Source organism: Odocoileus virginianus, chromosome 3 (genome assembly GCF_023699985.2).
Source record: "Odocoileus virginianus isolate 20LAN1187 ecotype Illinois chromosome 3, Ovbor_1.2, whole genome shotgun sequence".
In the NCBI taxonomy this organism is placed as follows: domain Eukaryota; kingdom Metazoa; phylum Chordata; class Mammalia; order Artiodactyla; family Cervidae; genus Odocoileus; species Odocoileus virginianus.
The window spans coordinates 48,551,243-48,573,146 of record NC_069676.1 but is presented as its reverse complement, the minus strand read 5'-3'; the positions used below and the strand labels follow the sequence as shown (position 1 = coordinate 48,573,146).

The window sequence follows — 21,904 nt, the reverse complement described above, 5'->3', positions numbered from 1 at the left end:
ATCAGGAGGCTCTTTAGCTCTTCTTCACTTTCTGCCATAAGTGTAGTGTCATCTGCATGTCTGAGGTTATTGATATTTCTCCTGGCAATCTTGATTCCAACTTGTGCTTCATCCAGCCCAGCATTTTGCATGATGTACTCTGCATATAAGTTAAATAAGCAGGGTGACAATATACAGCCTTGACATACTTCTTTCCCAATTTGGAACCAGTCTGTTTTCAATGTCCACTTCTAACTGTTGCTTCTTGACCTACATACAGATTTCTCAGGAGGCAGGTAAGGTGGTCTGGTGTTCCCATTTCTTTAAGAATTTTCCACAGTTTGTGGTGATCCACACAGTTTAAGGCTTTGGTGTAGTCAATAAAGCTGAAGTAGATGTTTTTCTGGAACTCTCTTCCTTTTTTGATGATCCAGTGGATGTTGGCAATCTGATCTCTGGTTCCTCTGCTTTTCTAAACCCAGTTCAAACATCTGGAAGTTCACAGTTCACAAACTGTTGAAGCCTGGCTTGGAGAATTTTGAGCAGTACTTTGCTAGCCTGTGAGATATGTGCAACTGTGTAGTAGTTTGAGCATTCTTTGGCATTGCCTTTCTTTGGGATTGGAATGAAAACTGACCTTTTCCAGTCCTGTGGCCACTGCTGAGTTTTCCAAATTTGCTGGCATACTGAGCGCAGCACTTTCACAGCATCATCTTTTGGATTTGAAATAGCTCAACTGGAATTCCATCACCTCCACTAACTTGGTTCGTAGTGATACTTCCTAAGGCCCACTTGACTTCATATTCCAGGATGTCTGACTCTAGGTGAGTGATCACACCATTGTGGTTATCTGGATCATGAAGATCTATTTTGTACAGTTCTTCTGTGTATTCTTGCCACCTCTTCTTAATATCTTCTACTTAAGTCTATACCATTTCTGTCCTTTATTGTGCCCATCTTTGCATGAAATGTTCCCTTGGTATCTCTAATTTTCTTGAAGAGATCTCTAGTCTTTCCTTTTCTATTGTTTTCTTCTATTTTTTTGCATTGATCACTGAGGAAGGCTTTCTTATCTCTCCTTGCTATTTTTTGGAACTCTGCATTCAAATGAGAATATCTTTCCTTTTCTCATTTGCTTTTTGCTTCTCTTCTTTTCACAGCTATTTGTAAGGCCTCCTCAAACAACCATTTTGCCTTTTTCATTTCTTTTTCTTCAGGATGGTCTTGATCACTGCCTCCTGTACAATGTCATGAACCTCCATCCATAGTTCTTCAGGCACGATGTCTATCACATCTAATCCCTGGAATCTATTTGTCACTTCCACTATATAATCCTAAGGGATTTGATTTAGGTCATACCTGAGTGGTCTAGTGCTTTTCCCTACTTTCTTCAATTTAAGTTTGAATTACTTAAATAAGGAGTTCAAGATCTATGCCACAGTCAGCTCCTGGCCTTGTTTTTGCTGACTGTATACAGCTTCTCCATCTTCAGCTGCAAAGAATAAATCTGATGTGGGTATTGACCATCTGGTGATGTCCATGTGTAGAGCCTTCTCTTGTGTTGTTGGAAGAGGGTGTTTGCTATGACCAGTGCATTCTCTTGGCAAAACTCTGTTAGCCTTTGCCCTGCTTAATTTTGTACACCAAGGCCAAACTTGCCTGTTACTTCAGGTATCTCTTGACTTCCTACTTTTGCATTTCAGTCCCTTCATTTCAGATGAAAAGGACATCTTTTTGGGGTGTTAGTTCTAGAACATGTTGTAGGTCTTTATAGAACCTTCAACTTCAGCTTCTTCAGCATTACTGGTTGGGGCATGGACTTGGATTACTGTGATATTGAATGGTTTGCATTGGAAATAAACAGGGATCATTCTGTCATTTTTGAGACTGCACCCAAGTAATACTCTTTAGTTGACTATGAGGGTTATTCCATTTCTTCTAAGGGATTCTTGCCCACAGTAGTAAATATAATGGTCATCTGAGTTAAATTTGCCCGTTCCATTCCATTTTAGTTCAGTTCAGTTCATTTCAGTCGTTCAGTCATGTCTGACTCTTTGAAACCCCATGAACTGCAGCATGCCAGGCCACCCTGTCCATCACCAACTCCCAGAGTTTACCCAAACTCATGTCCATTGAGTCGGTGATGCCATCCAACCACCTCATCCTCTGTCTTCCTCTTCTCCTTCTGCCTTCAATCCTTCCCAACATCAGGGTCTTTTCAAATGAGTCAGCTCTTCGCATCAGGTGGCCAAAGTATTGGAGTTTCAGCTTCAACATCAGTCCTCCCAAATAACAACCAGGACTGATCTCCTTTAGGATGGACTGGCTGGATCTCCTTGCAGTCCAAGGAACTCTCAAGAGTCTTCTCTGACACCACAGTTCAAAAGCATCAATTCTTCGGCACTCAGCTTTCTTTATAGTCTAACTCTCACATCCATACATGACTACTAGAAAAACCATAGCCTTGAATAGATGGACCTCTGTTGACAAAGTAATGTCTCTGCTTTTTAATATGCTGTCTAGGTTGGCCATAACTTTCCTTCCAAAGAGTAAGCGTCTTTTAATTTCATGGCTGCAGTCAACATTTGCAGTGATTTTGGAGCCCCCAAAATAAAGTCTCTCACTGTTTCCACTGTTTCCCCATCTATTTGCCATGAAGTGATGGAACCCAATGCCATGATCTTAGTTTTCTGAATGCTGAACTTTAAGCCAACTTTTTCACTCTCCTCTTTCACTTTCATCAGGAGGCTCTTTAGTTCTTCTTTGCTTTCTGCCATAAGGGTGGTGTCATCTGCATGTCTGAGGTTATTGATATTTCTCCCAGCAATCTTGATTCCAGCTTGTGCTTCATCCAGCCCAGCATTTCACATTATGTACTCTGCATATAAGTAAGCAGGATGACAATATACAGTCTTGACATACTCCTTTCCCAATTTGGAACCAGTCTGTTATTCCATGTCCACTTCTAACTGTTTCTTCCTGACCTGCATACAGGCTTCTCAAGAGGCAGGTAAGGTGGTCTGGTGTTCCCATTTCTTGAAGAATTTTCCACAGTTTATTGTGATCCACACAGTCAAAGGCTTTGGCAGAGTCAATAAAGCAGAAATAGATGTTTTTCTGGAACTCTTTTGCTTTTTCAGTGATGCAGTGGATGTTGGCAATTTGATCTCTGGTTCCTCTGCCTTTTCTAAATCCAGCTTGAACATCTGGAAGTTCACAGTTCACATATTGCTGAAGCCTGGCTTGGAGAATTTTGAGCAGTACTCTGCTAGCGTGTGAGATGAATCCAATTGTGCAGTAGTTTGAGCTTTCTTTGGCATTGCCTTTCTTTGGGATTGGAATGAAAACTGACCTTTTCCAGTCCTGTGGCCACTGCTGAGTTTTCCAAATTTGCTGGCATACTGAGTGCAGCACTTTCACAGCATCATCTTTTAGGATTTGAAATAGTTCAACTGGAATTCCATCACCTCCACTAACTTGGTTCGTAGTAATATTTCCTAAGGCCCACTTGACTTCATATTCCAGGATGTCTGACTCTAGGTGAGTGATCACACCATTGTGGTTATCTGGGTCATGAAGATTTTTTTTGTACAGTTCTTCTGTGTATTCTTGCCACCTCTCCTTAATATCTTCTACTTTTGTTAAGTCTATACCATTTCTGTCCTTTATTGTGCCCATCTTTGCATGAAATGTTGCCTTGGTAACTCTAATTTTCTTGAAGAGATCTCTAGTCTTTCCCATTCTATTGTTTTCCTCTATTTTTTTGCATTGATCACTGAGGAAGGCTTTCTTATCTCTCCTGGCTATTCTTTGGAACTCTGCATTCAAATGGGTATATCTTTCGTTTTCTCCTTTCCTAAAATGTCAGTGTTCACTCTTGCTATCTCCTGTTTGATCACTTCCAATTTACCTTGATTCATGGACCTAACATTCCAGGTTCCTGTGCAATATTGTACTTTACAGGATCGGACTTTACTTCCATCACCAGTCACATCCACAACTGGGTGTTGTTTTTGCTTTGCTCCGTCTCTTCATTCTTTCTGGAATTATTTCTCCACTCTTCCCCAGTAGCATATTGGGCACCTACCAACCTGGAGCATTCATCTTTCAGTGTCATATCCTTTTGCCTTTTCATACTGTTCATGGGGTTCTCAAGGCAAGAATACTGAAGTGGTTTGCCATTCCCTTCTCTAGTGGGCCACATGGTGGAAAGTCAGAGCTTTCCCCCATGACCCATCTGTCTTGAGTGGCCCTACATGGCATGGCTAATAGTTTCACTGAGTTAGACAAGGCTGTGGTCCATGTGATCAGTTTGATTAGTTTTCTGTGATTGTGGTTTTCATTCTGTCTGCCCTCTGATGGATAAGGATAAGAGGCTTTTGGAAGCTACCATTCCTAGGATCTCACACATGCATGCACATACATGTATATCTGAATCACTTTGCTATACACCTGAAAATGTTACAATATTATAAATCAACTATACTTCAATAAAAATAAAAAGAACTTTTTAATTGGAGTTGGAGAGGTGCCACATGATGTGCATGCTCCAAGCAGAGCATCCGTTGAGCCTGAAACAGGGAAATGTAGCCCCACATTGTATATACACCTAGCAAAGGCTGTATGGACTCTTCATCTCTTGATAAGGAAATATTCCATTTCTTCTATTTTTTTAGGTATAATTTTTTGTTGTAAGTTCACTTATTTAAATAAACAACTCATTTTTGAAAATGTACAAACTGTGTAGCCATAACAATCCTACTTTAAAACAATTTTATTACTTTACAGCACAAATATTTCTCAAACTTTATTGACTACATTTGACAATACCTTCTTTTAAAAAGTAAATTATATATGTACACCATACTGGTTCACAGTTATTATAAAATACTGGCTATATTCCTTGTGATGTGCAATATATCCTTGTAGCTTTTTTTATTTTATATATAATAGTTTGTACCTCTACAAACTACTATGTTTGTATTCCCTCCCCTGTTCTTATCCTTCCCCATTTCCCTCTCCCCCCTGGTAACTACTAGTTTGTTTTCTATATCTATAGGTATATTTCTTTTTTGTTATGTTCATTAGTTGGTTTTATTTTTTTAGATTCCATAAATAAGCAATATCATACAGTACTTGTCTTTCCCTATCTGATTTGTTTCACTTAGTATAATACACTCGAGCTCCATCCATGTTGTTACAAATGGCAAAATTTCATTCTTTTTTATGGCTTCATCTTCTCTATCCATTCATCTGTTGATGGACACCTAGGTTGCTTCTATTGGCAACTGTAAATAATATGCTGCCACGGGGCTTCCCTGGTGACTCAGAAAATAAAGAATCTGCCTACAATGCAGGAGACCCAGGTTCCATCAACGGGTCAGGAAAATTCCCCAGAGAAGGGAATGGCTACCTACTCCAGTATTCTTGCCTGGAGAATCCCATGAACTGAGGAGCCTGGCAGGGTACAGTCCATTGGATCACAGAGTCGGACATGACCAAGCAACTGAGCACACACACATGCTGCTATGACCATTGGGGTACGTGTATCTTTTTGAATTTGTGTTTTCATTTTTTTCAAATATATATCCAGAACTTAAAATTGCTGGGTCACATGGTAGTTGTATTTTTAGTTTTTTGAGAATATATCATACTGTTTTCCATAGTAGCCACCAATTTACGTTTCCACAAACAGTGTACATGTGTTCCCTTTCCAAGACCCATTCTTTTTTGACAGGATATAGCATTTATTGGTGAGTGTGATTAAGAAGGGGACAGCACTGATGCTCATGAGTGCAGGGCCCACCATTTGTCCAGAGGACCACGATTAGGGATGTATTTGACCCCACAGCCATCTGGGATGAGTCGCTTTTCTGCCACCATGTTCTCAAATTCATCCGCATTGAACTTGCCAAGACCCATTCTTATGTAGCTGAATGAAGGTTGAAAGACTGTGCACATAAGACTGCCCTTCTCAACACTAAGTCACAACACAAGCTCCAATAGATTTTAAAAAATTAATGCCACACAAAGAATATTCTCTGACCACAATGAAATGAAACAAGAAATCATAACAAAAGGAAGTTTGAGGAATTCACAAATATGTGAAAATTAGATGACATATGCTAAAATAACCAATGGGTCAAAGAAGAAAGAACAAGGAAAATCAGAAAATACTCTTAAATGACCAAAAATGGAAGCACAACATATGAAAACTTATGGGATGCAACTAAAACAATGCTTATAGAGAAACATACAGCTATAAATGTTGACATTTAAAAATATTTAAAAAGAAGAAATCAATAACCTAATCTTCTACTTTAAGACACAGCAAAAAGAAAAGCAAATCAAATCTAAAGCAAGCAGAAGAAACAAAATAATTAGGATTAGAGCAGAAATAAATGAAACTAAGAATGGTAAAACAATAAAGCCAAAGGTTGGTTCTTTGAAAATATCAACAAACTGGCAAAACTTTAGCTAGGTTGATCAAGAGAAAAAAAAACAGAAGACTAAAATTACTTAAAACCAGAAATGAAATAAGGGGCATTATTATTGATCTCACAGAAATAAAAGGGATTATAAGAGAATACCATGAACAATTGTATGCCAATATATAAATAGCCTATATAAAACAGACAAATTTATATAAAATACAAATACAAAACCTGAGTCAAAAAGAAATAGAAAATCTGAATGGATCTATAAAAAGTAAAGAAATTGAATAAATAATGATAGAAATACACACAAAACAAAAACAAATAGGACCAAAAATTACTACAAATGAATTCTACCAAACACTTAAATAAGAATTAACACCTGTTCTTTACAAACTCTTTTAAAAATAGAAGAGAAGTAAACACTTCATTCTGAGGGCAGTATTACCCTGATACCAAAACCAAAGACATCACACAAAAAAACTAGAGACCAATATCTCTCATGAATATAAAAACATACATTCTCACCAACATACTAGAGAACCATACTCAGTAAAGAAATTATTCACTATCACCAAGCAGGAGTTATTCCAGGAATGCAAGGTTGATTTAACATCTGAAAATCAATAAATATAATACACCACAACCAACATAATATTCAAAGGTGAAAACTTGAAAGCCTTCCTGCTAAAATCTGGAGCAAAACAAGAATGCCCACTCTGACCACTTCTATTCAACATAGTATTGGAAGTCCCAAGTACAGCAATCAGACAAGAAAAAGAAAAAAATATCCAAATTGGAAGGTAAAATTGTCAGTATATGCAGATGACAAGATACTCTATAAAGAAAACCCTAAAGACTCCACATGGAAACTATTAGAACTGATAAACAAATTCAGCAAGGTATGGGATACAAGATTAACATACAGAAATCTACTGCATTTTTTTCACTAACCATGAAATATCAGAAGGAGAAAGTTTTTTAAAATTTGGCTTAAAATCAAATTTTAAAAAACAAAATACCTAGAAATAAACCTGACAAAGGAGATGAAAGACTTACATACTCAATGGGAGCTATAAAACATTGACATCTGTGGGAGAAGGCAAGGGTGGGATGTTTCAAGAGAACAGCATCGAAACATGTGTATTATCTAGGGTGAAACAGATCACCAGCCCAGGTTGGATGCATGAGACAAGTGCTCGGGCCTGGTGCACTGGGAAGACCCAGAGGGATCGGCTGGAGAGGGAGGTGGGAGGGGGGACCGGGATGGGGAATACATGTAAATCCATGGCTAATTCATTTCAATGTATGACAAAAACCACTGCAATGTTGTAAAGTAATTAGCCTCCAACTAATAAAAATAAATGAATAAAAAACACATTGATAAAGAAAACTGAAGATGATTCAAATAAATGGAAAGATATTCCATGTTCTTTGATTGGAAGAATTAATATTGTCCAAATGGCCATCCCACCCAAAGCAATCTACAGATTTAATACTCTCCCTATTAAATTACCCATGATGTTTTTCACAGAACTAGAACAAATAATCCTAAAATTTATATGGAACCACTAAAGATCTGGAATTGATAAAGCAATCCCAGGAAAAAGAAAAAAACTGGAAGCATAACCCTTCTAGACTTCAGACAATACTATAAAGCTACAGTAATAAAAATAGCATGGTATTGGCACAATATATGGATTAATAGATATATGGATTAATGGAACAGAATAGAGAGCCCAGAAATAAGCCCACACATGTATGGGCAAAAAATCTTTAAAAAAGGAGGCAAGAATATACAATGGAGAAAAGACAGCCTCTTTGGGAAGTGGTGTTGGGAAAGTTGGACAGTCACATGTAATTAATCAAGTTAAAACACTTGCTCACACCATACACAAAAATAAATTCAAATGGTTTAACGAATTAAATATGACACACCACCATAAAACCCCTAGAAGAGAACATAAGCAAAACACTCTTGAACATAAATCATAGCAATACTTTCTTAGATCAGTCTTCCAAGGCAAAAGAAATAAAAATAAAAATAAATAAATGAGACCTAATCAAACTTACAAGCTTTTGCATGGAAAGGAAACCATCAACAAAGCAAAAAGACAAGCTATGGAAAGGGATAAAATATTTGCAAACAATGTGACTGACAAGGGTTTAATTTCTAAAATATAAGAACAGCTTATATAGCTCAATATCAAAAAATAACAAACAACTCAATTAACAAATGGACGAAGACCTAAATAGATCTTTCTCCAAAGAAGGCATACAGATGGCCAAAGTCACAAAAAAAGATGTTCAATATTGCTAATTATTAGGGAAATGCAAATCAAAATTACAAAGAAGCATCACCTCACACCAGGCAGAATAACCATCTTCAAAAAGTATACAAATACTAAACGTTGGGGAGAGTGTGGATAAAAGGGAACCTTCCTACAATGTTGGTGGGAATGTATATTGGTGTAGCCATTAAGGTAAACAATATGGAGGTTTAGTTTATCTAAACACAGAGTTACCTTTGTCATTGTTGTTGTGTTATACAGAAACTATTGTTGTTGTTTTTCAGTCTCTAAGTAGTGTCCAGCTTTTTGCAATCACCTGGATTGCAGCACATCAGGCTCCTCTGCCCTCCACTATCTCCTGGAGTTTGCTCAAACTCATGTCCATTGGGTCAGTGATGCCATCCAACCAACTCATCCTTTGCTGCCCCCTTCTCCTTTTGCCTTCAATCTTTCCCAGCATCAGGGTCTTTCCCAATGAGTCAGCTCTTCACATTAGGTGGCCAAAGTATCGGAGCTTCAGCTTCAGCATCAGTCCTTCCAATGAACATTCAGGGTTGATTTCCTTTAGGATTGACTGGTTGGATCTCCTTGCAGTCCAAGGGACGCTCAAGAGTCTTCTTCAGTTCAGTTCAGTCGCTCAGTAGTGTCCAAATCTTTGCGACCCCAAGAGCTGCAGCGTGCCAGGCCTCCCTGTCCAACACCAACTCCCGGAGCCTACCCAAACTCATGTCCATTGAGTCGATGATGCCATCCAATCATCTCATCTTCTGTCGTCCCCTTCTCCTCCTGCCTTCAATCTTTCCCAGCATCAGGGTCTTTTCAAATGAGTCAGTTCTTCGCATCAGGTGGCCAAAGTATTGGAGTTTCAGCTTCAGCATCAGTCCTTCCAATGAATATTCAGGACTGATTTCCTTTAAGATGGACTGGTTGGATCTCCTTGCAGTCCAAGGAATTCTCAAGAGTCTTCTTCAACACCACAGTTCAAAAGCACCAATTCTTCGGCACTCAGCTTTCTTTATAGTCCAACTCTCACATCCATACATGACTACTAGAAAAACCATAGCCTTGACTAGATGGACCTCTGTTGACAAAGTAATGTCTCTGCTTTTTAATATGCTGTCTAGTTTGGCCATAACTTTCCTTCCAAAGAGTAAGCGTCTTTTAATTTCATGGCTGCAGTCAACATCTGCAGTGATTTTGAAGCCCCCCAAAATAAAGTCTCACTGTTTCCACTGTTTCCCCATCTATTTGTCATGAAGTGATGGAACCCAATGCCATGATCTTAGTTTTCTGAATGCTGAACTTTAAGCCAACTTTTTCACTCTCCTCTTTCACTTTCATCAGGAGGCTCTTTAGTTCTTTACTTTCTACCATAAGGGTGGTGTCATCTGCATGTCTGAGGTTATGGATATTTCTCCCAGCAATCTTGATTCCAGCTTGTGCTTCATCCAGCCCAGCATTTCTTATGATGCACTCTGCATATAATGCATGCTGCTCCATATAATGCATGCTGACTCATAGCTCAGTCAGTAAAGAATCTGCCTGCAATGCAGGAGACCCGGATTCAATTCCTGGGTCAGGAAGATCCCCTGGAGAAGGAAATGACAACCTCCAGTATTCCTGCCTGGAGAATCCCACAGACAGAGGAGTCTGACAGGCTACAGTCCATGGGGTCACAAGAGTTGGACATGACTTAGCAACTAAACCACCCACCACCAGTACCACCACTCTGCATATAAGTTAAAAAAGCAGGGTGACAGTATACAGCCTTGACGTACTCCTTTCCCAATTTGGAACCAGTCTGTTGTTCCATGTCCACTTCTAACTGTTGCTTCTTGACCTGCATACAGATTTCTCAGAAGGCAGGTCAGGTGGTCAGGTATTCCCATCTCTTCAAGAATTTTCCACAGTTGGTTGTGATCCACACAGTCAAAGGCTTTGGCATGGTCAATAAAGCAGTAGTAGATGTTTTTTTGGAACTCTCTTGCTTTTTCAATGATCCAATGGATGTTGACAATTTGATCTCTGGTTCCTCTGTCTTTTTAAAATCCAGCTTGAACATCTGGAAGTTCACAGTTCACGTACTGCTGAAGCCTGGCTTGGAGAATTTTGAGCATTACTCTACTAGTGTGTGAGATGAGTGCAATTGTGCAGCAGTTTGAGTGTTCATCAACAACTTAAGTATTCATCAACAGATTAATGGATAAATAAAAGGTGATGTAAATATATACAGTGAAATGTTACTTACTCAGCCAAGAAAAATAATAAAATTACGCCATTTGCAGCAACATGAATGAACCCAGAAATTGTCATACTTAGTAAAGTAAGTCAGATAGAAAAAGACAAACATTATATGATATCACTTATATGTGGAATCCAGAAAAATGATACAAATGAACTTTTTAACAAAACAAAAAAATTCTCATGCAGAATATAAACTTATGGTTACCAAAGGGGAAAGGCAGGGATAAATTAGGAATTTGGAGTTAACAGATATACACTACCATATATAAAACAGATAACAAGGACCTACTATATAGCACAGGGAACCATATTTAATATCTTGTAATGTTGCTATTAGTCACGTCTGACTCTTTACAACCCCATGGGCTATAGCCCACCAAGCTCCTCTGTCCACATAATTCTCCAGGAAGGAAAAATTGGAGGAGATAGCCATTCCCTTCTCCAAAGGATCTTTCTGACCCAGGGATCCAACTCAGGTCTCCTGCATTGCAGGCAGATTCTTTACTGTCTGAGCCACCAGAGAAGCCCATTTTATTTTCTTGGACTCCAAAATCACTGTGGATAGTGACTGCAGCCATGAAATTAAAAGACACTTGCTCCTTGCTGTCAGAATAGAAAGTCCCAGCCCTAAATCTCCCACAAAAATACTAATTAGTAATGATACGTGTAATGAAATACCCTTACAAGAATTCCATAATTAAGTTAAGAAGTTGGAGTACCCAAATGAGTTTAAAATTTATACAGCTGTATTGGAACAAATAAGAGTAATTTTACTTTACTCACAGCAGCCCCTCCCAGAAGTTGCCATAGCTCAGCACCAGGAAAAAACACCCTGGTTCACTCTCCCACCCTCAAGGGGAAAGAGAAGAGTAGAGAATGTGTCCAATGTTTCAGCTTCTTGGAGAGCTTCATGAGGGACTAGTTTCTATATATTGCCCTACTCAGAGAACTGATAGAACTGGCATAGTTTGGAGGCCTGGGAGCCATGAAGAAGAAGCAACTTAGCTGCTAGCAAAAAGGCAGCTAGCTCCTTTAGGAAGGAGGGAGAATAGGCATGAATCCAGCCCTTCTGGATTTTGGAGGGATGCTCAAGGAACTAGTATCTGTCTCACTTGACTTGAAACTGTCAGGGAACCACCACAGTTTAGATGCCTAATGGTCACTGAGAAAAAACATGCGTAGCTTGCTGCTATAGAACCAGAAAAATTGAAATGCTACAGAAAGACAGTAGAAGGAGCAAGACAGATCATTTTAAAATATCTGATAAAGAGATGTAAAAAGAAAAAAAATAGTGGAAAGGAATGAAGAAGGATGATGGGACTTAAGGGACACCATTAAAAGAAACAGTCATTGGAGTCTCAGAAAAGAGAAAGAGAAAAGGGTACAAAGCATATATAAAGAAATAACAGGTTCTTTCCTGGTGGTGCCGTGGATAAGAATCCTCCTGCCAATGTAGGTGACACAGGTTTGACCCCTGGTCTGGGAAGATTCCACATGCCTCAGAGCAACTAACCTGTGTGCCACAACTATCAAGCCCACACGCTAGAGCCCACAAGCTGTAATTATTCATCCCATGTGCTGCAGCTACTGAAGCCCAGGCACCTGGAGCTTGTGCTCCACAACTGGAGAAGCCACTGCAATGAGAAGCCCACATACTGCAACTAGAGAGTAGCCTCCACTTGTCACAACTAGAGAAAAGCCCACACAGCAACTAAGACCTAGCACAGCCAAAGATAAATAAATAAATACTTTAAAAAAAAATAAAGAAAGAACGGTGAGAATTTCCCAAACGTGGAGAAGGGTTTGGACATCCAAGTTCATGAAGCCAACAGGTTACCTCAAATTTTCAATGCAAGACAATATTCTTTAAGACAAATTATAATAAAACCGTATAAAATCAAAGAAGAAAAGAGAATTTTTAAAGCAACAGGGAAAAAAAATTATCTTATACAAGACAACTTTCATAAGGCTATCAGCAGATATTGCAGCAGAAGCATTGTATGACAGGAAAGAACGGGAGGATATATTCAAAGAGCCAAAAGAAAAAATGTCAACCATGAAAACTTTACCCTACAAAGCTGACCTTCAGAAATGAAGATGAGATAAAGACTTTTCCAAACAAACAAAAGCTGAGGGAGTTCATCACCTACTATTAGATGTGCCTTATAAAAAATGCTGAAAGGAGTTCTTTAAGCTGAAATGAAAGGCAGCTAACTAATAACATGAAACCATATGAAAATACACGATACACTGGTAAAGGTAAGTATGTAGTCAGACTCAGAATAATCTAATACAGTAATATGATGGTGTGATAACCATTTAACTTTAGGATAAGGATTATAAAACAAAGGTGTTAAAAATAAATATAGCTACAATAATTTGTTTATGGTACAGAATATAAAAAAGATGTCAATTATGGCAACAAAAACATAAAGTAAGGGGAGAGGAAAAAGAGAGTTTTTTTAATATGATCAAAGTTATCAGCTTAAAATAAACTGTTTTATCTGTAAGATATTTCAAGTAAGCCACAGGGTAACTACAAAACAAACAAAAAACTACAGTAGACACATAGACACAAGATAAAGAAAAGAGAATCAAAGTATACCCCAATGGAAAATCATCAGTTCTCAAAAGAAGATGGCAAGAGAGGAAGAAAAGAACAAAGGAACAATGAAACAACCAGAAAACAATGAACAAGATGGCAATAGTAAGTTTTTACTTATCAAGAATTGCTTTAAATGTAAGTGGATTAAATTATCCAATCAAAGGGCACAGAATGGCCGAAAATGTTAAAAAAAAAAAAAAGACACAAATACAAGCTGCCTGCAAAACATTCACTTCAGCTAATACACAGGCTCAAAGTGAAGATATGAAAAAGACATTCCATGAAAATGGAAACCAAAAGAGAGGGCAGAGTTAGCTATCCTTATATCAGACAAAATAAACTTTAAGTAGAAAACTGTAGCAAAAGACAAAAAAGGTCACTAAAAATGATAAAATGGTCATGTCATCAAGAAGATAAATCAATCATAAATACATATCTATGTAACATCAGAGCACATAAATATAAAAACAAATACTAGCAGATCTGAAGGAGTGAAGGGAACAATAGACAACATTACAATATCCACTTTCATCAATGGATAGATTATCCAGAAAGAAATCAATAAGAAAACATTGAACTTGAACTATACATCCAATGTACCTAACAGATATACATGTAGAACATTCCATCCAAGGGCAGCAGAATATACATTCTTCTCAAGCACACATGACACATTCTCCAGGATAGATCAGGTATTAGATCCAAATCAAGGGTAAGCAAATTTTAAAAGACTGAAATTATATGAAGGATCTTCTCCAACCACAATGGTTAAATATGTGGAAATTAAACAACACATTCCTGGAAACCAATGGATCAAAGACGAAATCAAGGGAAAATTCAAAAATATCTTGAAACAAGTGAGCATGAAAACACAACATATCAAAACTTATGAGGTGGGCTTCCCTGGTAGCTCAGTAGTAAAGAATCAATGTGCCAATACAGGAGATTAGGGTTCAATCCTCGATCTGGAAAGATCCCACATGCTGCAGAGCAACTAAAGCCCCTGCACCACAACTACTGAAGCTACTGAAGCCGCCGTGCCTAGAGCCCATGCTCCGCAAGAGAAGCCATCACAATCATGAGCCAACATGCTGTGACTAGACAGCATCCGCCACTCGCTCACGCAGCAACAAAGACCCAACACAGCCAAAAATCAATCAATCAATAAAATCATATTTTAAAAAAAACTTACGAAATACAGCAAAAGCAATGCTAAGAGGGAGGTTTATTATGATAAATGCCTACATTAAGAAAAATGATCTCACTTATGTGGAATCTAACAAACTTACAGATACAGAGAACAAATTAGTGGTTGCCAGATGCAAGGGGTGGGTGCAATGGGTGAAGGTGGTCAAAATGGACAAACTGACAGTTATAAAATAAATAAGTCCTAGTGATATAATGCACAGTATGGTGACTATAGTTAATAATGCAGTATCACATATTTGAAAGATGCTAAAGAAAGGATCTTAAAGGTTCTCATTGAAAAAAATTTTGTAACTATGTACAGTGATGAATTTTAACTAGATTTATTGTGGTGATCATTTCACAATATACACAAATACTGAATCATTACATTCTATACCTGAAACTAATATCAATTATACTTCAGTTTTTTAATTAAATTAAATTTAAATGTTTTTAAATGAATTTAATTAATGAATGTTCAGTATAAAACTTGGGAAGATATCCCTAAATAAACCTAAGAGACTTTAAAATCCATAACAGGAAACAGAGAAATGTTAAAAAATACTTTCATACAGCAAAATATACCCTAAACAAATCAATATATAGGAGGAAAAATATCTGTGATATAGATGGGAGATAAAAGTTAATTATTGACAGAGAACTTTCCCAAATTGAAAAACAACCAAAAAATTTAATTGACAAATCAATGAAAACCAAATGCCGATGACATGCTCAAAGCTATACAGGAATTAAAATTAAAGTAACAAAGATACCATTTTATACACATCACATTGGGAGAATGTAAGACCTCTATTGCTTTTAGGGAGAGTGCTCAAACTTGTTGGTGGAGATAAAAAGAAATTCAAAATTTTGGGAAAGTAATCTAGAAACATATATTTAAATTAAACTTATTCATACCCTTAGATTCATCAATATCTGAAAATGAATTTTATGCAAGGCACAAATATTTTAGGAATATGTAAAATGATATTACAGCATGGTTTGCTGCTGCTGCTGCTAAGTCGCTTAAGTCGTGTCCAACTCTGTGCGACCCCATAGATGGCAGCCCACCAGGCTCCCCCGTCCCTGGGATTCTCCAGGCAAGAACACTGGAGTGGGTTGCCATTTCCTTCTCCAATGAGTGAAAGTGAAAAGTGAAAGTGAAGTCGCTCAGTCTTGTCCAACACTTAGCGACTGCAGCCTACCAAGCTCCTCTGTCCAGGCAAGAGTATTGGAGTGGGTTGCCATTGCCTTCTCCACAGCATGGTTTATGAGGGCAAAAAACCACAAAGTACTCATCAGCTGGTGAATAACTGATAAATGATATAAATGATATCATAGAAATGGTACATCCACACTATAGAGTACTACACAGCTATTAAATGAATCAGGGATTTCCACAAAGTACTGGTGACTGTGAAATGTAAAATGCAGTATCTATGCTAACAAAATTTCCAAAAGAAACAATAACAAAAACCCACCATGTGTATGCATGTATGTGAATAATTATGTAACTACAAATAAAAATGTTAAAGGAAAATCATAAGGTTTTTCAGATTGTATACAGACAGGGGAATGGTGATGTGCCAGAGGAAAATAAGGAAGGAGCAAACAAAAGATTCTTTAAGAAGTAAGAAAAATGCACCTTAAAAAAAACTTTATGTAAAAAGTTATGGCCCTATTCAAAACAAAATCTGTATGTGGGTATATCTATAAATTTTAAAGACATATTTTAAAATATTTAATTATGGTTTTCTAGATGCTTAAGTACTCACAAAGTGGAGTTTCTTGAAAAATGCTTATGTAGGCAATAAATGTTTTAAAACTATCAAGAATTCAACAAAAGCAAATAATTAGCGTTATGACCAATACTATGGTTTTTTTACTAATATTTAATTTGAAGATTAATGGAACTCATGATGTCAGTAACACTCATTAAACACCATAATGACCAAATTAAAGAATGACCTAAAAACTGAGATTGAAGAATCTTAAACAGAAAACTGTGAGGATGGCTAAAACAGAAGAAAATTTAAAATATGACCTCACCTTTTTCATCTGCTCTGATTCTGCTTCTATTTCACCTGGTCCCTCCGCAGAACTCAGACAAGGAGGAAGACTAGGGCTGAAGGCCATGAGGTCGGTCTTGGGGGGCCCCTCCCCAGAGCACACCCTCTGCCGCCTCTCCTGCGAGTAAGACCAGCTCCCAACCGCGCTGGAGCACACCAGCCTGGGCTTCCCCGGCCCGCACGCGCCCTCGCTGGGCGGCGCCGAGCACCGCAGCGCCGTGTACAGCAGCAGCGTGAGCACCAACAGGCTGGACACCGCGCAGATGGCGACGATCAGGTACACGTTCACATCCACTAACGCCGTCTCTGCGCCAGCTGCACCAGACAACGCCCGCGAAGAGGCCTTGGGCGCCTGGCCGCTGTCCTCCAGCGACAGCAGCACGGTGGCCGTGGCCGTCAGCGCCGGCTCGCCGTGGTCCTTCACCAGCACCAGCAGGCGCTGGCGCGGCGCGTCCGCCTCGTCCAGGGCGCGCGTCGTGCTGATCTCGCCGGTGTACAGCCCCACGCGGAACGGGCTGCGCGCGCCACCCGCCGCCGGCTGCAGCTCGTACGACAGCCACGCGTTGTAGCCCGAGTCCGCGTCCACCGCGCGCACCTTCGCCACCACGTGGCCCGCCGACCACGGACCTCGACACCACCTGGCTCACCGCGCTGGGTCCCCCGCCTGGCCCGGGCGGCAGCAGCGCAGGCGCGTTGTCGTTCTCGTCCAGCACGAACACCTGCAGCGTCACGTTGCTGCCCAGGGGCGGCACGCCCGCGTCGCGCGCGCTCACCTGGAACTGCAGCAGCTCCAGCTCCTCGTGGTCCAGCGGCTGCAGCGCGTACACCTTGCCGCTCTCCGCGTGCACCGACACGTAGCTCGACAGCGCGCGCTCGCCCACCCGCCGCTCCACCAGCGAGTAGGTCACCAGCGCGTTCTCCTGCGCGTCCGCGTCTCGCGCCGACACGGTGAAGATGTGGCAGCCGGGCGGGTTGTTCTCCTTGACGAACACGGTGTACTCGGGCTGCGCGAACGCGGGCGCGTTGTCGTTCACGTCGGCCACCTCCACGGACACGCTGGCGGTGGCCGACAGTGAAGGCAAGCCCCTGTCCCTCGCAGTCACCACCACCTCATAATTCGCCACGCTTTCGCGGTTCAAGGTGTTGTCCAACACTAGTGAATAGTAATTCTTGAAGGTGGACACCAACTTGAATGGGTTTGGGGGCATCAGGGAGCAGGTCACCTGCCCGTTGGCGCCGGAGTCACTGTCGGACACGCTGATCAAGGCGATGACAGTGCCCACCTGAGCGTCCTCTCGCACCGGAAGAGCCAAAGAAGTGATGGTAACTTCTGGAGCATTGTCATTTATATCTACTATTTCCACCAAAATGGTACAATGACCCGCCATTGGAATATTCCCCTTGTCAATCGCTTCCACGGATATTTCATACAATTTATTTTCTTCGAAATCCAGTTTACCTTTTGTCCTAATTTCTCCACTGTCGGGATTTATGTAAAACGCATATAATATTGCAGGTGATACAGGTCTTCTAAATGAGTAGGTTATGTCTGCATTTGTACCATCATCAGGGTCTGTGGCATTTAGTTTGATCACTAATGAGCCATTAAATGAGTTTTCTAACATTCTCACTTTATAGATTAATTGGTCAAATTCTGGTGCGTTGTCATTCACATCCAGGATTGTAATCAGCAGCTGAACTGTGCCGGTCAACTCGGGTTTACCTCCATCACTAGCTGTCAATAATAAACTATGTTCCTGAATTTCTTCTCTGTCCAATGATTTCCTTAACACAAGTGATAACGAAGACGTTTGTTCACGACTGTTCTGTGTGTCCAAAGTGAAATAATCGTTGGGATCGACTCGGTACGTCAAGGCGGAGTTTACTCCAATATCTGCATCAGATGCGCCATCTAGCGGGAACCGAGTTTCCGGAGGTCTAGATTCAGCAATGATTATTCTTTTTTCACTTTCTGGGAACACAGGCGGGTTGTCGTTAATATCTGTAACTTCCACCTCCACGTGGAACACCTGCAGCGGCCGGTCCACGATCACCTCCAGGTGGATGCTGCACTCCGCGCTCCGCCCGCACAGCTCCTCCCGGTCGATCCGAGAATTCACGAACAAAATGCCATTCTGCAGATTTACCTCCAGAAGGTCCCCGCGGCCTTTGGACGCCACCCGGAACAGGCGGGGCACCAGCTCCGCCAGCTCCAGTCCTAGGTCCTGAGCGATGCGGCCCACGAAGGTGCCGTGTTTTGCCTCCTCAGGAACAGAGTAGTGGACCTGGCCGCTCCCAGACTCCCAGGCTGCGAGGAGCAGAAGCGAGAGCAGCAAAAGCCGAGCTCCTGGGCCTTCTCTCCAGGAAAACAGCATGTTACACTCAAGAGCCTTCAGAGATATCTTAAGCATATAGGCTACCTTAATTCAAATGCCCCTCAAGATCTAATTTTACAGCCTTCTATTGCGGGAGGATTCGCGGAGGTTTTCCACTATCTTCCCAATTTTCTCCAGGAAGGAAGGAGCGGAGGCTTTCTTCGCGGAATTGCTTTCAGTGAAGAGCGACACCATGCGCATGAATGTGTAAGTGTAATAACGACCCAGTTCATAATATCCGTTGCCGGAAGGGGTTTTTTTTTTTTTTTCTTCTTGCATTTCATGACATTTTTCACTGCAAATACGTAATGGAAGATTAAATGTTTTTCTCTCTAGCAACAGTTACTCACTGTATTCTGTTCAGCATTGGCTTCTAGTTGAAATCAGTTTATGAGTTCCATCTTTCCACAAAAATATTTTTGCATGTGTAAAACGTGGTGCAGAATTTGTAAAAAGAGGTAGTAGTCCACATTCGATTTTGGAAATCAGACTCTAGTTCTTCATAGCTTTGTAGGTTTTGGTGGGAATGTCCTTTTCCTGTAATGTTTTTGAGACTTACTCACACAACTCCCTTGACTCCAAACAGAAACAACAAATCACATAAGAATGAAATAAATGAACATGGAAAATTCTGTAACTGATATACCAGATTTTAAATAAATACAATATTTTTAAGTTCCCCCAAACATGATTGTGAATTTGGATAAAATATTTGTATTGGAAGAAAATGTCCATAGATGTAAATATGAGTTTGTATGTGAGTGTGTATGTACATAAACACACAATATTGACCATTAAGATATAACAATACTTTGAAGTCCTGGATTTTCTTTGTATAAACCATGCCAAGAACTAGTATCTCATGTATTTGCTAAAAATGAAATTACTACCAGTAGGTTAAACTTCCCTTTTCTTTCTCCCTATCTTATACCATTACTGGGGAATTTCCTACTATCATGTAAGCTGACTCTGATGTAACAACAAGTAGATACAGATGTTAACACACCTCTAGCAAGGAAGAAAGGGAGGGAATCTTTTATCTTTACCAAGTCACCAAGTTCCATGCCAATAGGGCTAGGAAAGAGAGAGTATAGCTCCATAACTCTCTTGCCTGTTCTGTGCCCAACTCTGCAGGAAATAAGAGTTGGGTTCATTTCTGAACCTTTGGTCCCCTCTGAAAATGTGAGTATTTGATATTCTCTCACCATCATTCTCCTCATTGCTCCATTACTTTTATTAAAACACCTTTACTTTTATAATGGGAATAGCTTCTTGATTCTAATTGTTCTTGTCTATCAGGCCCTACCTTGTCTTTTTTACTTCTCCACCTAACCTAGACCACACAGTCAACCATTTAAAACATGCCTTTCCAATAGTTTGGGAGTTTGCTATTGACATGTACACAGTGCAATATTTAAAATGGATAGCCAACAAGAACCTACTTCATAGCACAAGGAACTCTACTCAATATTATGTGGCAGCCAGGATGGGAGGGGAGTTTGGCGAAGAATGGATACATGTGTATGTATAACTGAATCCCTTTGCTGTCTACCTGAAACTATCACAACATTGTTTATTGGCTATACTCCAACACAAATTAAAATTTTAAAAAACAAAATAAAACATGCCCTTTCAGATACCCTATAGGTACATATCTTCTTATATCACCCCTCTTTAACCTTTTCTTTAGCTTTCAATACACAGCCTAACCATTTTCTCCATGCTTTCTATTGAACTCCTCAGTTCATTAGCCACTTAACATTACTCTATTCTCTACAAGTTTATACTCACCTTTACTTCAATTGACCCCTCAAGTGAATTCATAATTCCTGCCCATAGAGATTCTTCCATACTTTCTTCTTTTTTCTCAAATTCCCAACCTCATTCCAACCATGTAATTCTCAGATGACTTACCCAGAAAGATAAGTCATCAAATACGAATTCAATGGCTCTCTTCTTATGTCAACATTTCTCTTTATATTCTCTATTATTCATTCACTACTAAGGAAAAATCATGCCACTTTTAAGGCCAACCCTACTGTCTTAATTTTTTTCTCTATTCTCATTCATATTTTTCATCTTCATCTTCGTTTCTTCTCTGCCTGTCTGATTTTCAGTATCTCCCTCTTTACTTACTTCCTTCCCTCATGTTAAAAAAGACTCTAGAAAGGCTTTGTGTGGAAGAAAATTACAAGATGTAAAATACACTTTTCGAAGATTCACCTGATAATTGTATCAGAGCAGTAGCATGCCATAATGGGTTGGTGATCTTCCAAAACTGGGTTTGAGTCACTTTGCATGATCTATGTGGCTTAAGTTTCAGACTTATAAGTAGAATGCTAATAATAAATATTGTACCTGCACTGTAGGGGTGATTTCATAAGTAAATGAGATAATACAATTAAAGATCTTAGAACAGGTCCTGGACAAAATAAGGGGTGATAAATATTCTTTGGTTGTGCTGGGTCCCAGACCAGGGATCAAACCTAGTCTTCCTGCTTTGGGAATGCAGAATCTTAGCCACTGGACCACCAGACAAGTCTTGAATAACTATTCTTATATTTTACAGAATCAAAGAAATGTTACTAATTGTAAGATGTGCCATTACTTGTGTGCTACCAAGAAAAAGAATCAGTTAAATTGTTATAAAACATTAATTATAAGGTGCATCCTGCTTTAGGTAGATATTACAACATTTTAAATGGCATATTTTATATAA

General features: G+C 39.6%; 1 protein-coding gene across 7 annotated transcripts in view; it reads right to left on the bottom strand.

The window, feature by feature from the left end:
- The window catches only part of LOC110148446 (protocadherin alpha-C2), a 187,734-nt gene that overhangs the window by 95,992 nt on the left and 69,838 nt on the right, over nt 1-21,904 (bottom strand). The window contains exon 1 of one of the 7 annotated variants that reach the window (XR_011486873.1): nt 16,791-19,823. The exons of the other annotated variants lie outside the window; for them this stretch is intronic. The gene's annotated coding sequence lies outside the window, so the exon portion shown is untranslated. Of the gene's footprint in view, nt 1-16,790; nt 19,824-21,904 lie in introns of those variants that run through there. 7 annotated transcript variants of the gene reach the window in all.